Source organism: Ailuropoda melanoleuca, chromosome 2, assembly GCF_002007445.2.
Source record: "Ailuropoda melanoleuca isolate Jingjing chromosome 2, ASM200744v2, whole genome shotgun sequence".
In the NCBI taxonomy this organism is placed as follows: domain Eukaryota; kingdom Metazoa; phylum Chordata; class Mammalia; order Carnivora; family Ursidae; genus Ailuropoda; species Ailuropoda melanoleuca.
This window is the reverse complement of record NC_048219.1, coordinates 44,350,071-44,364,816: the sequence shown is the minus strand read 5'-3', so window position 1 is coordinate 44,364,816 and position 14,746 is coordinate 44,350,071. Positions and strand designations below refer to the sequence as shown.

At 34.8% G+C, this 14,746-nt stretch overlaps 1 protein-coding gene across 4 annotated transcripts in view; it reads left to right on the top strand.

Moving 5' to 3' along the window:
- NEGR1 (neuronal growth regulator 1) overlaps nucleotides 1-14,746 on the top strand; it is an 808,029-nt gene that overhangs the window by 375,899 nt on the left and 417,384 nt on the right. The gene's annotated exons all lie outside the window — the stretch shown is intronic.

Here is a 14,746-nt window from a genome sequence, read left to right as displayed (position 1 = left end):
CAGTGTTCAATTCTATTTTCACCCATTAAATAATGTACTTTCATAGATGCTTTGAGATCCTTAGATGAAAGGTACTAAGTGCAAATTAGTGTCCTCTAAAAGCTGTCTTAATGACTTCATAAGCAAGAGTGGAATGGCTTCCAATTTAGTTCTAAATAGGTGTAAATCATTTCATGTGAAGAACCAAGTGAATTAATTGCAGAAGAATAGTTCAGCATGCACCAAATCTATTAGGATACTTGAACACAGCTGCAACTCAGGGGATAAACTAGATTAGAATACTGTTTGCAGAAAATAGCAAATCGAAGCCCTCTTTGAGGCAATTAACAAAATCAGAGCATCCTTTGAAGCAAATAAGCATGAAAAATGCCTTTCTTACTCTGATTTTTCCAATTGCCTAATTTTGCTACTGTCTTGAGTGTCTTAGATTATGTTCAAAGCCCAACACAACAGAGTTTCTATCATACAGATGAGATTTTGTTTTGATGTGAACTAAACAACCACAACTAAATGCACATTTTCAACCATAGCAATGATGAATATGAACTATTACAGTAACACCCACTACAGCTTGACTCACTGTTAGCATTACCCATCAGATTCTGCTTACATTTTTTTTTCCATTGATTGTACTGGGGTGTGAGAAGATTGAGGGAACACTAGAAAAAGCTATTAACAAAACAAAAAAATATAATATTTGCATATGTAGATTTGGGATATAGATATATATTATCTCAATTGTATATAACTATCTTATGAATTAGTAAGATAGGTATCATTTTTTCTGTATTTTAAAGAGAAGACAGCAATAATCCATATACATTAATTAAGTGGTGCAGTGTCAAATAGTGAGAGAGTTGTACATCAGGGACTTAGCCTGTTTTTTGTTTGTGTTTTTGTTTTGTTTTGTTTTGTTTTTTCAAAGACCTTTCTACTAACCCATGCTACAATAAAAAATAAAATTTCTATTCTTAAAAATTTTGTGGTTATTTTTTTTTCTTGATAACAGATATTTCAGCTACTCCACATTGGGGAAAGAAAAAAAATACCTTAGAGATAATGTTTTGCCATGGTCTTTGTATAGTTCATGTATTTATTTCTGTATTAAAATATATATCTTGTTCCAAATAAGAAGCTCAAGGTATTTAACAATAAAATGTTATTCTGTAGAAGGAGGTAAATAATTCTTGCATTAACACCAAACAAACAAAAACCTCAAAACGTCCTATTTGTCCTTTCTCTTCTACATCTAGGAATGCATAAGAATTGAGAGATATGGGAAGAAAGAATATGTCTCAGTCATAAAACGCAGGTCATTTTGTCTTTGAGTGTGAAACATTGGTGAAGCCTAAGGGCAACCCAGCTTCCACTAACCAACTAAAGTATTTCTAGGAGGAAAAATAAAGAAGAAATGAAGTAGGAAAAGACAGGCAAAATGTCCACATGGGAACAAATAAGAATAAATGTTTGTAGCAATTTTAGTTTATTTATCAGAAATCTTATATGCCATAAATTTATTGTTGCCTATTCTGAGCCATGTGGCCAGGGATGTGCTACTGAAATTTGAACTAGATACAGCCTATATCTGTCAGAATGGGCTAAAAAAATTACACTGGCTGGAAATCGTTTTTGCACGTATTTTATGTCTGTCATGGTATATTGAGGAACTTTGTTCATCATAGTCACTAAGAGATCCAGAAAGACATAGCAGCAACCATCTTGAATGTTATAGTGTTAGAGGGAAAAGAGAATGCTTTAGAAGGTCTCAAACCAAACAGGAAATGACATATCACTTCTGTTCATTATACTTCTTGGGATCCTGGTAACTGGCTTATCATAGAAATATTTGGTAGAAAGTGCTAATGTTTATAACACACAATACCAGTTTAGCTGTTAGAATAATCCATAGAATCATGTCTTGGAGAATCATACAGCCTAAGAATACAAGTGGTTAATTCAGCAGGTGTCAAAACTATCTCACAAAATCACAGTGTACCACTTAAGTGTACCTAGAGGGAAATATCCTCATCTTTCTGTATGTTACACCTCTTCAAAGCAAGTTTTAGACAATATTTAATTATATAATTATAAAATTAGTTTAGAAAATCTGTAACAATCACATGTATTACAAGTTTATTTTGATCAGTCTTTTGACATCTCCGATGATTGCCATCATTTATTTTTGTGTCTACTATATTATTTAGTGGGCCAGAGTACTAACTTTATAGACTGTACAACCTAAAACACACTAATGCTGGTGTTTCTGAAAGGATTCACTTCTATGTGAACAATATTAAGGGGGGCTACTGTGACTAATGCTTCCCATGATTCTTCTCAGAAAGGATAAATTGATATTTTTCTTATTCTCGAATAGAAATAGATCATTTGAGCTCATGCTAATAGAAAACTCAATTCGTGAATTAAACCTAATTGAAACAGAACCCAAATAGGTAGTATAGAAAATAAATTTCTTCTAAAACAAATAAAGGAAAAAATTTGAGTCTGAATAAAAGCTATTTTGTTGTCAGTAAATAAGGTAATAAGATTAAAGCCTTCATTACTGGTTTTATGGTTTCAAAGTCTGCTAGGTTCTTATTTGTCTAGTACAGATTAATTTAACTTGTCATGCATTGGCATGCCAATATAAAGCATATTGTTTTATGACTGACAATGAATATACAAGGTGTGAAAGGTGTGTGCAACTTACAAGACTGCTTAATATGCATTCTGAGCTTGGAATTAACATAAAACAACCACAATAATGAAGACACACGAAAAGGTATGTAGTCCTGTCAGTCACTCTTATTTTAACTTTTCTCATGATACTTAAAATGCTGGCATTAGAGATGCCTTGACAAGCAAAATTATCACAAAACATTGCAGTCCACACAAAAAGTCTACCAGAAATACTGTTCTATCAGTTTTGAGTCTGAAGAAATATTGGAATTTTAGAGATCTAAGATTTAGATAAGACCTTCCAAATGACTAGGTCACTCAGTTCTGAGCCACTCTTAGGGCTATGTCTTTCATGTGTCAGCACAGTATGCCACCTACCTACATAAGTAATACTTTACAAGATATACTCTGCACTCCCAAGTCCCTGAAACATTGATGATAAATAGTAGAATACTTGATATTCTTGACACACAATGGAGTAAAGGCTCTAAGAAGAAGAGAACTTCTGTACAGCTCTTCTACTAATGGTATCCTGCAATAGAATTTAACTTCTATTAGACTTGCTTCTCACAGCTCTCTTATCCCCAGGTGTTCATATGAAAGCTGAGATTCTTACAAACAAAATATTCTAGCCTTCAGGGTGAATTTTCAAAATCCTGCTTAGGCAAGGCACATACAAAACCTGTTAGTTTATTGCATTTTGGGTACATGTTGCCTCTGCAGTGTTTGGAACATTCACCCCTTTAGGTTAGCACATTCATTAAAAAACATCTCATGAGTGTGATATGAACTCAAATTTGAGCATACAGATTTGAATGAATAAAAAGGCACTTACAGAGCCAGATAATAGTCACATTCATAGGTCTGTGATTTTTCAACCTAGCTCTAGGCCAACATAATTTCACACAGTGTAACAGAATGAATAGTAAACTTATTGCCTAATCTTTAAGATAGCACAATATCAAATTCTGGAATTAAAAATATGAGGCAGCTATACTTAATTGTTCCCACCCCTCCACAAAGCTTTAATCATAAGGTTAATAAAGTATAATTTAATTTAGGCCAAGTGTGTGCGTTTGTGTGTGTGTGTGTGTTAAATCTTCAGCCAGTTTCTGAATTTTAAGATGTTTTTCTTTGACCACTGGTGATTTTTTTTAAACTAGTATCTGCTTTTTCACCAAAGTCCAGGGAAGAACCTATTAAATCTTTAACTGTTAATTATATAACACCCAAATTAAATTATACACGAACTATTTTAATTCCTTATATTTAATCTTTTAAAATTATAACCTTTTATAGCAGGTTTTTGTCAATATTAATACCTATGTCTGAAAATGCTCAGAGCGGATATTGTGTTTTACAGTGCTAATGCATTCAGAATGATCAGTTTATGATAAATACTTCACAAAACCTTCCATATAGTTTGGGGAATCCATTAATATATATGAAAACTATTGTTACATATCACAGATTATTGGAAAAATGCTATTTTTACATTATTAAGTGAAAATGAGGCAAAATAAAATCAAAATTATTCTTTAGAGCTATTGTATTCTTTTGACCTGACTACATATTCTATATTCTTCTTATTAAGTTTTAATCTTTACACAAATATTGGCTGGGCAAGTTTCCACCCTCTACTCCATTTAGTTACCTTTTCCATGCTACTCTATTACCTGAAAATAACAAGCCTCATATCGATAGCACTGTCAATGTTATCTAGCAATCAGTATCTATCACATTAAATAAATGTAAGACTAATTGCATTTCCCTTATGGACTATCCGTCTGTCTTCAGAATTTTGGTATTCACTTTTGCCTGCTATATTTTCCAGTAAGATTTATTTTATACCATGGAACTATATTCTAAGTTTTTTCTTCTGTATTTCACAATTATTCATTTCTTTTTCTTATAATAGTATAAATTTAATGTATGGGCTCACTATATTTACATTTATAAGCTCCTCTCTCCCTCTCTCTCTCTCTCTCTCTCTCTCTCTCTCTCTATATATATATATATATATATAATCAAGGTTTTGAGGACTTAAATCAGTTGTCGTAAACAACACGTTTTCCTAATTTCATCCAGAATTCTTTTCCCTCATCTATTCACTCATTCTGCAAATATTTACTTAACTATTTTAATCCAGGAACTCTACTTGATACTGGACGTAAACAGGACATGGAAGTAAAACCTAGTGAAGGATTCAGATAGGCAAATAAGCAAATAAGAGTTTTGTTACGGTGTTGGGAAAGTGCACTCTGCTGACAGCACTCAGGAGGGGTCCTGGCCAAGATTTTGGAGATGAGGGACTACTCCTAAGAGATAGTGATGTCTATGCTAAAATACAAAAGTTCAGGGCACCTGGGTGGTTCAGTCGTTAAGCGTCTGCCTTCGGCTCAGGGTGTGATCTCAGCATTCTGAGATTGAGCCCTGCATTGGGCTCCCTGCTTGGCGGGAAGCCTGCTTCTCCCTCTCCCACTCCCCCTGCTCGTGTTCCCTCTTTTGCTGCCTCTCTCTCTGTCAAATAAATAAACAAAATTTTTAAATAAATAAAATAAAATAAAATAAAATGAAATACAAAAGCTAAGGAGGAGTGAGTCAGACAAAAGAGCTACCTTTCTGTGTATGTATGTGTGTGTATGTGTGTGTGTAAGAGAGAAGAGTGTGCAGGTGTGTATAATAGGTGTTATTAGAGTAGGGAGCAAAGGCAGTAGAAATGCAAAGTGAAGCAAAAGTGGGAGGAAAAAGTATTAAATGTGTTTCAGAAATAGGATATAGCTTTTGGTGAACTAGGAACAGTTTGATATGGTTAAGGTAATACTAGAAAATGCCTAGAATATTGTTTGGCATCAAAAGTGGATTGCCCATGAAGCTAAGGACAGTTAACTGAACTGTATTTTCTTAAACTAATAAAGTGAAACCTGAACAGTGTTGCTAAGGGAAAATTGGAAATAATCTTTCTTTTTTCTCTATAGAAAATGTAACAAAGTAATTGTCCTGTAAGGGGCAAAAGTACCTTATCACTTTGTAGAAAAAAGCATTACAGAGGTGAATCAGACATCAACTAATAAAAATATTATATTTTTTTCTGAATTTTGAATGTTTCTAATATTTGTCAGGTTTTAAAAATTTGTAATTTATTTTGTCTGAATTTTGTTCCTCTCATTTTTTTTTTCTTACCGGGGAGGGGGTAGTGCTGAAATTGCATAAAATCCCTCAAAATCCTGGCTCTTCCCCTGCCTGGCAAACAGTTGTGCTCAAGATATGGTAGCTCTTACTTTTTGAAGACCAGATTAATTCACTAAGTCCATTAATTCTTTCTTCAGTGTCTCAGGTTCAATATTCTCTCCTTACTGAATTTTTATGGTAATTTTGGCACTTACCTATAGCAATTTCTCATTGAGGACTATTGTGGTTTGGATGCACTTTGCACTTGGTAATTATTTATTGACAATGGCAAATTCATAAACCCAAGTCTGGATTCTCCAAATCTAGGAAAATTTCAGATTGAACCTCACTGTTACAACTTTTCAAAGGAAATCTAAGCGCTTGAATTATTTCCAAGTTCTCTTCTCCTCTCTGCCCCATAATTCTGGTTATTTCATCCTTATTAATCTTTTTCAGTGTTGATCTAGTTGTATCTTTGTCCTTGACCCTGAGTTTCAAGTAAAAATCATGTTTTACAAGAAATTGGATAAAAACCAATATCATCATTTCATTTCATTGTCGATACAGAACTCTGACAATTGAATCATTTACTTTAATTTGACTGTATAATAATATTTCATTAACTCTGTCTACTGTTTGGTTCAAACCCTTATGCTCTTGCCATTATCCAAAAGACCACCTCTCATTGATTTAGAATTTTGTTATTTGAAGTTGACATTCATTTGGATTTTTGAAACTATATCTTCTATGTAGAGGGTAGAGTTTTTGTTTTTGTTTTCATTTTAGTTTTTAAAAGAGATGGGCCTCCCAAAATAATGTGTCTTTAAATCAATCTGTGTGTGTTTCTTTATTTACTTGTATGTAAAATAACTAATTGACATTAAATGTGGAAACCCATTATGAAAAAATGAACAAATGTTTCTGTGTTGGTATTACTTGATATACATACTTAAAGGGATCAGAATGGGAGAAGATAGTTGCAAATGACATATCGGATAAAGGGTGAGTATCCAAAATACATAAAGAACTTTTAAAACTCAACACCCAAAAAACAGATAATGCATTTTTTAAAAATGGGTAGAAGACATGGATAGACATTTTTTTTCTGAAGAAGACATACAGATGGCCAACAGACCCATGAAAAGATGTTCAACATCACTCATCATCAGGGAAATACAGACCACTCATTTTCAGAGTTGGGAGGGGACTTCAATGTCCACATCCAATAAAATAGTTTTTTTCTGTTTTTAGCGTGGCAATCTCACTCACTGCCAGTCTGTTCCTGTGGAGACAAAGTTATAGTGTCTATTTCATAGTATGGCATTTCTGATCCTGAGAGTCTTAATTAACAGATTAGTCCTCTGAAAACCAAAGGAGAAGGCTACCACTTTCTCTATTTCTCCAATTTTGAAATATTTTAAAATCACCTTCACTACCTCTTTGGTATTTCTTTCTCTAATTTAAACAAACCCCAATTCCTTCATTATTCTTTATATGGCATAATAGTCAAACAATTTAGATTCATTCTCTCCATTCCAGTAGATTTAAATCCCCTTTAAGATAAGGATGATTGACCTATCTTTTCAATATTTCCAAAGCACAATTACACTGATACTTACCATTTGTATGATCTTTATGCCTTACAAATAACTTGCATTTACATTGTCTTGTTTAATAATAACAATAAAAGGAAGTAGGCATATTCCCATTTCTCAGAGATGAAAACTGCAGTTCAGAAAGGTTGAATGATTTACCAAATTCATAATTCTAGGTATAGAGACTTATATTCTGACATTGCATCCAGAGAGCACCCCATTATACTATCTCTCCTTACCACATTTATTTGTAAAATATGTAATCACTGTTAAAATATACTAGATTTTCTGTCATAAACATGATTTATTAACCATAAAATCAGCCACAAATTAAACATAAAAGTAACTCTGTGCTCCCGGGATGAATCTATAAACTACCAGTAATGATGTTGAAAGTTACTAAACACTGCAGAATATTTAAAGGGTCAAAATATTGGAGGAAAATTTTGATGAAACAATTTAATATCTCAGTCATTTTAATTAAAATGTGCAAAACTTGTTAGGGTCAGATATTTGTGTCATTATTTAAAGTACAGCTTACATTATTCACAATAGCTATGGCCTTTTATCATTTTTTGAATATTGAAATATTAAAAGAATTAAATGGTTGGGAAAGTGTCTGCTCTTCATTATTATTTGATTAGCCTATTCTTACTGACATTATAATGGATGAATATGATATGTTGTGGAACATCATGTCAAAAACAATTCCAACATTGCTTCTGAAGCCAAAATTCCTTTTTCTAATAACACTTAATGGTCTAGTTAGGAGATATTTTACTATTCTTCCTGTGTTTTTTTTATATTATTCTAATAGAAATTTTTTAATTATTCAAATAGATTTTTTTTAACCCAAGAGAGAATACCATTGGCATTTAACTTGCCTCCTTTTTTCTCTACATCTTCTATTCCTTAAATGAGGAACTTAAGTAAGGCTGTTTGCAACCTTTTTTGTGTATACTTATTTGATAGAAAATTAAGGTATTTCAACCTGGGTTAGGAAAACTGTGGAATATTTTAAATGTTGGCATTTTAAAAATAGCACTTTCAACACAAAAGAAGAACAATAGGATATAATAGTAATTATTCATGAGACACGTTGAAGATGTGTATGTCTTTCTTCAGTACAGGAAAAACAAACTACTCTAGATATTGAAAACCCAAAGGGATTTTTATACATGGGACTAGTTATTATACAATTGTTGGAGATGCTCTATATGGACCCTCCAGGAATGGCTAGAAACATATTTCAGATCTGTTCTTCTAGGGAACTAAAGCTGAAATAAGGAAAATGGAGAATTTGGAAGCTACCACTGAGAAGTTATGACCATTTTACCCTCCTATTGCTTTCCATTTTTTTATCCACCATGTTATTACTTGCTGGGCTAATAAACATCCAAATTGGATCTGACCTTGAACTTCTTCTCATTAAAAAAACTACTAGAAATTGTCCTCTCCAAAAAGTGACCCATTGAACTGTTTTCAGTATATTGATTTCTTCATATGAAATAGTCTATACAGTCCTCCTGTTCTCAATGTATCCCTAAATCAGAAGGCCTACAGGATACTGTTTTTGTTTCTTCTATGATATTCAACCTGGTATATAAAGCCATGTGCACCTGGAGCACTGTATAAATAATAAATAATAATATTTATGTCCTTCAGGGGAAGACTAGAAACTTTTCTACTTTAATTGAGTTCTTCTGTTTGTACTTTTGATGTTTTATTTATTGTGTGCTTTGTTGGAGGGATTTTTCTGTTTATTGTGTGGTTCCTGTTCTATTTCAGCACTGGAAATAGCTCCTGTCTTGTGTTGCCCTTTTCTTTGAAATTTTGTTTAATTTCTGTCAGATGAAGGTGCTTTGGAGGCTGGAGGGCACTTGTGACAATAAATTAAGGATATAAAAAATGTCATCTGCCACTTTTTCACTGACTGTACAACATTTATCAATGTATCAGGAAAAATTACTTTAGTCACAATTTCCTCAGAAAGAAATTTATTTTCTTGTTTTTCTCTGATGACCTTCTAATTTTTAGGTGTAATCAAATTGTAGTGAAAGCCAGTAAATTACACTCATGTTATGGTTAAGTTTAAACCCTAGCCACTACTATAGCATTCAGGCCAAGGCACAACAGCCCTAGAGATAAAGTGGGGAATGGGACAAAACCTCCCTTTCAGGGTGCATCTGTGACCAAGAACTGCTTGCCTATATCCTCCAATGGGGATAAGCTGCACAGTTTCAACTGCAAATCGCCAAGCATAAGCACATGCCAAGAGGTGATATCATAAAACCTGTGGACCAGGTGGCCTTTTGCTATGACAGCTTCCTGGCAAACCTGTGGTCAATCCATCAGTTCATGCAGCCCACCGTAACTGAGGGAGAAACCAGGGAGGGAATACAATTTAGTGTCGTAAGAATAAACTTTTTGTCAGAGAGATTTGAGGTGGTATCTGAGTTCTACTGTGTGATTTAGGGCATTTTACTTACTTTGCAGACTTTCAGTTTTCTCATCTACAAAAACACAGAAAAAAATCATCTTAAAATGCTGTAGGAGGATTGAATAAGATGACATCTATAAAGTGATTAGCACATAGTAAATGTTAAGAAGTGGTATTTTAATATCCTATTAATAATGGACAGCCTTCCTGTTCATTAGCTATAATCACCACTTTGGGTGGGTGCCAGACTAGTCAACGTTATACTCCCTGAGGGAACTCTGGAAGACTTGCACTTTCTATTTCTGATTGAGGAGCGTCCATCTGCTTTGGGATCTTCATAACCACGTGGAGGAACTCCAATTGGAAAAAAAAGTAATAACTGGTGTTCTCTTCATTGAATCACCTTCCTATTCAAATTTTTGAAGGTGTATTATGTGCTCAGCATGGTGCTAGCTACTGAGTCTCTAAAGATGAATAAAGGTATGCTCCCCTTTTGAGAAGCACACAGATACGTGAATAGATTGATTTCAGTGCAACGTAACCTAAAATAAAAGGCAAGGTATACAAAATCGAGGTGAGAGTCACCAACCCTTCAGTAGAAGTGCAGAGCAGAGGAACCTACATACAAGGCTAAGATTTACCTCAGGAAGCACGTTAAAAAAAAATTTTTTTTAATCACTAAGCCAGGACAGTTTTGGGTAGGAAACATCCAGGAAGAGAGTGAGGGAAGAAGTTACCTCATGCTGATTAATGTTAAATGGTGAATAATGGCATATGAGAAATGAGAATGCGATGGGAACTTAAGCATAGATTTGTAATACAGTTAGGAGTGTGAGTTTTAAAGTCAGCACATCAAGATAACTCTCTTTTGCTCTTTTCTAGCTGTATTCTTAATCTCTTTCTTTTCAGGTTTTTTTTTGTATTTAATAAATTTGTCAGGGCATTGTGAAGATTAAAGGAAGTGATTTTTTTTAAACGATTAGTAGAGGACTTGCATATAATAAGTATTCAAAAAAGCTAATTGTTATTCATATTGAAAAAAAATTAATCTAATGTTATGAACTACATATAATTCAGGGGAAAAAAACATACAAAAGTGCAAAAATATCTAAAATGTTAAGATATGTTCTGTCTTCTACCTTAAATAACTAAATTATTTCTTTGGACTGGCACCTCAGTTTGTGTTAATATCTGCACCATGTCCTTGAAGAACTAGTATGATTTTCAGATGATATCCTGGCAGAGTATACATTATCTAAACACATGGTTTCTCTTTTTTTTTTTTTTTTTGGGGCTGAAATCTGGTTCATTCAGTTCAACTCTGTGAAATGGTTAAAAAGAAAAAAAGGAAACAGTGATAATTACTCACTAACTTGAATTAATGTGACTGCATTATGCCTTAATAACTGCAGTTTACTCATGTCTCCCCTGTAATAATCCAAAATTAATTTCATTTTATGCTTGCAAATAATCAGTTTATTTATAAAGGTTAGCCATCTTTCTTAGCAAAGTTATTCCTTTCTCATTACTTGCTGGATTGTGCGAATGAAAGCAAGTCTGCAGATGCAGACAGATCTATTTCTCCTGCTCTTGGCGTGGAAGGAACAGAATGGGTCTGCAGACAACTTGATTTGGGGCCTAGAAGTCTGATTCTGGTTTCAGCCATTTGCAATATATATATAAACACTTTAGTGTCTCCTAGCATCTCCAATGGAGGGGACCAAAACCGTCCCTGGGGATCGTCCATAGGCACTCCAGACTCGCCCAAGGAGCTATGCAGTCCACCTCCTTAGAAGTAATAGTGTACGGGGCATTTTGTATGCCAGGCACTCTTCAAAGTGTTTTACACTTAATACTTACAGTGACTCTAGGAAGTATGTGCTGTTATTATCCTCATTTTATAGGTGGAGAAACTGAGTCACAAAGGGATTAAGAAACTTGCCCAAGATCATGCAGCTATTAGATGCTAAAGCTGTTATTCAAAGCCAGTCCGCTGGCTCCAGGATCTGTCATCCAAAACACTACACTGTGTGGCTTCTCAAGATATAGGACCCACAGAGCATTCTACACTTTACAGACAATCATGTTTCCCTACTTTAGATGAAAATCAACCATGGTTAAATAGAGTAACTTCTTACCTTGTCCTCTCTATGGCCTCTTTTCACTTTTGGTTTCATTGGATGCCCAATTATGCTATTTTAATTTAATTATGCAGACCTGCTATTTTATAAAAATAATCTCCATTTTTTTCATGCCCACATGTTCTCCATTCCCAAGCACAGAAATGCTTTATAACTTGGGAGATTATGTATCCTTCCTGGGGCTCAGTGTGTCCATCTGTACATAAAAGAAAGAGGTATTAGTTAATCTCTAAAGACTTTTCAACTCTAGATATTGTCCTGTTGTTTCGTAAGAGTGTAATTGAAGTCTCATATTATTTTGCTTTTGATATTTATCCATCCCACCCCAGCAAATTAAGTTCTTTGTTTTGTATGTACTAAATTTTAAGTAAGTCTCTCATTATATTTTGTAATGATCTAAATGCTAATATAGTGACCTTTTTTAAACTATTTTAATTAGACACTGAGGTTAAAGAGTTACTCTAATACAACACACAGAGAATTTAAGTCATAATGCTCTGAAACATTAAATGTTCTAAAATGAGACAGAAAATGCCTGGACAATATCGGGTGGCATACAAGATCTATGGGGCAGGCTTCTGCGAAGGCATTGTAGAGAAATTTTAATAGAAAGAATGGCTGCACCTGTGCAGTGATCCCTCCCACTTCTTAAGAGACTTGTGAAGTCATGTTCTCAGAAGTGCTAGAAGGAAAGAAAGAGAGTATATTGCCCTTCACAAGCTTCCCCTTCCTAGATAGTTCATGAGTAGAATTTCTGTCACTCTACCCCAGCCACCCATGAGAACATATACCACAGGGCTATGAGCTTCCTGGTGCACCCTTAAGGATAGCAGGGTCATGGATGACCTGGATTGGCAGAATTTGGAAGGGAATGTTTAGGCATATTGCAGGAATTTGCAGAGCAGTGGGGATCTGGAAACAGACTGTTGGCAGCTCTTCCTCCTTTATTAATCATTGTAAATATGGCAGATGGTTCTTATGTTCTTATCCAAGAGAAGTGGGAGCAGTAGTATGTAGAGAGAAGTCCTCCTCTTCTACTGTCCTCATTCAAGAAAGCAAGCTATTACCTTGATATTTAGATGGATAAATCAAAAGCTTTTATTGAACAATTAATTTATTGAATGTCACTTATGTCCCAGATACTATTATAGGTGGTGGCAATAGAGCAATGAATCAAACCCTTACCCTCATGGAGTTTATATCCAAATTGTGGCAAGAAGCAGATGATAGATAAAATAAATAAAACATGTGATACATTATTTATATTCACTGTCAATAAATTAGGGCCTGTGAACCAAATGTGCTCTACCTATTGTTCAGGAAATACAGTTTTATTAGAACACAGGCATGCTGGGGCGCCTCCGTGGCTCAGTTGGTTGAGTATCCAACTCTTTGATTTCGGCTCAGGTAGTGATCTCAGGGTTGTGGGATCAAGCCTTACGTAGGATTCTGCGCTCAGTAGGGATCTGCTCGGGGTTCTCTGGGTTTCCCTCTGCCCTCCTGCTTGTTCACTCTCTCTCTTTCTCATAAATAAATGAATCTTAAAAAAAAAAAAAAAAAGGACACAGGCATGCCTCTCCATTTACCTGTTGTCTATGGCTGCTTTTGTGCTACAATGTCAGTGTTGAGAACTTGCAACAAAGACTATCTGGCCTGCATCTGTCCTTTTACAGAAAATGTCTCTGACATCTGGATTAGATACTAGTAAGTGGTATGGATAGAAATTAATGCAGATAGGGGAAGAACAACAAGGTGTTCTTTTAGATAGAGTGACCGGAGGACAAGTCACTGAGAAGGTCACGTTTCTGTTAAGCTCTGAGGAGGTGAAAGAGCATGTTGTAGAGCTTTTAAAGAACGAGCATGCTGGGCAGAGAGAACAACAAGTTCACAAGCTCTGAGATAGGAAAGAGCTTGGAATATTCTATAAACAGCAAAGAGGCCAGTGTTGCTAGAGCAGAGTAAGGGAGAGGGAGGTGGGAGATCAAGTAATGGGGCAGAAGGTGTCAAGTAGTCCTGTAGGTCCTTTGAGGCAATCATATTCAAAATGAATTGCAAACCTTTGGAGGGTTTTGAGCAAGTGACTATTTGACTTCCATTTTAACAAGATTTCCTCACGTCACTGAATGGAAAGCACACTTATGGGGAACAAGGCTAGAGCACAGAGAACTTTTAATGAATGTAGTAAGGAACCATGCATGAGAAGATGGTAGCTTGGAAAATAGGAGTGGAGGTGAGTTTAAAAAATTGCAATGTGGGTGGTAAGGGTCAAAGGGACACTTACTGTTCACTGTATACCTTTGTGTGTACCTTTTGAATTTTGAACCATGTGCATATATTACCTATTCAAAAAAATAAAATTAAAGCTGAAATGTCAATTACCAAAAAAACAAAAACAAAAAACTTTCTGTAAGAAAAAGAAAAGCAGATCCTTGACTAATTCTAAACAGAATTCCTTGAGAGCCTTTTAAATTCATCCTACATGCTAATTATATCTCAAAACTTTTTAACTTGGCTGCCTGCCAAGACTCACACTTTTCTGGATCTTCTGACAGTTCTAGCCAAACCACCTGTGTCAGTAAGGACCATCCTTACCTCTGGCCTGACTCTTCTCATTAGACAGCAGGATCCTGGATAGTATCAACTGATCATTATGCTATACACTCATAAGGGCAGGGACTGTGTCTACCTCATTCTCCTTTAATCTCCCGGACTCATCATAGAGG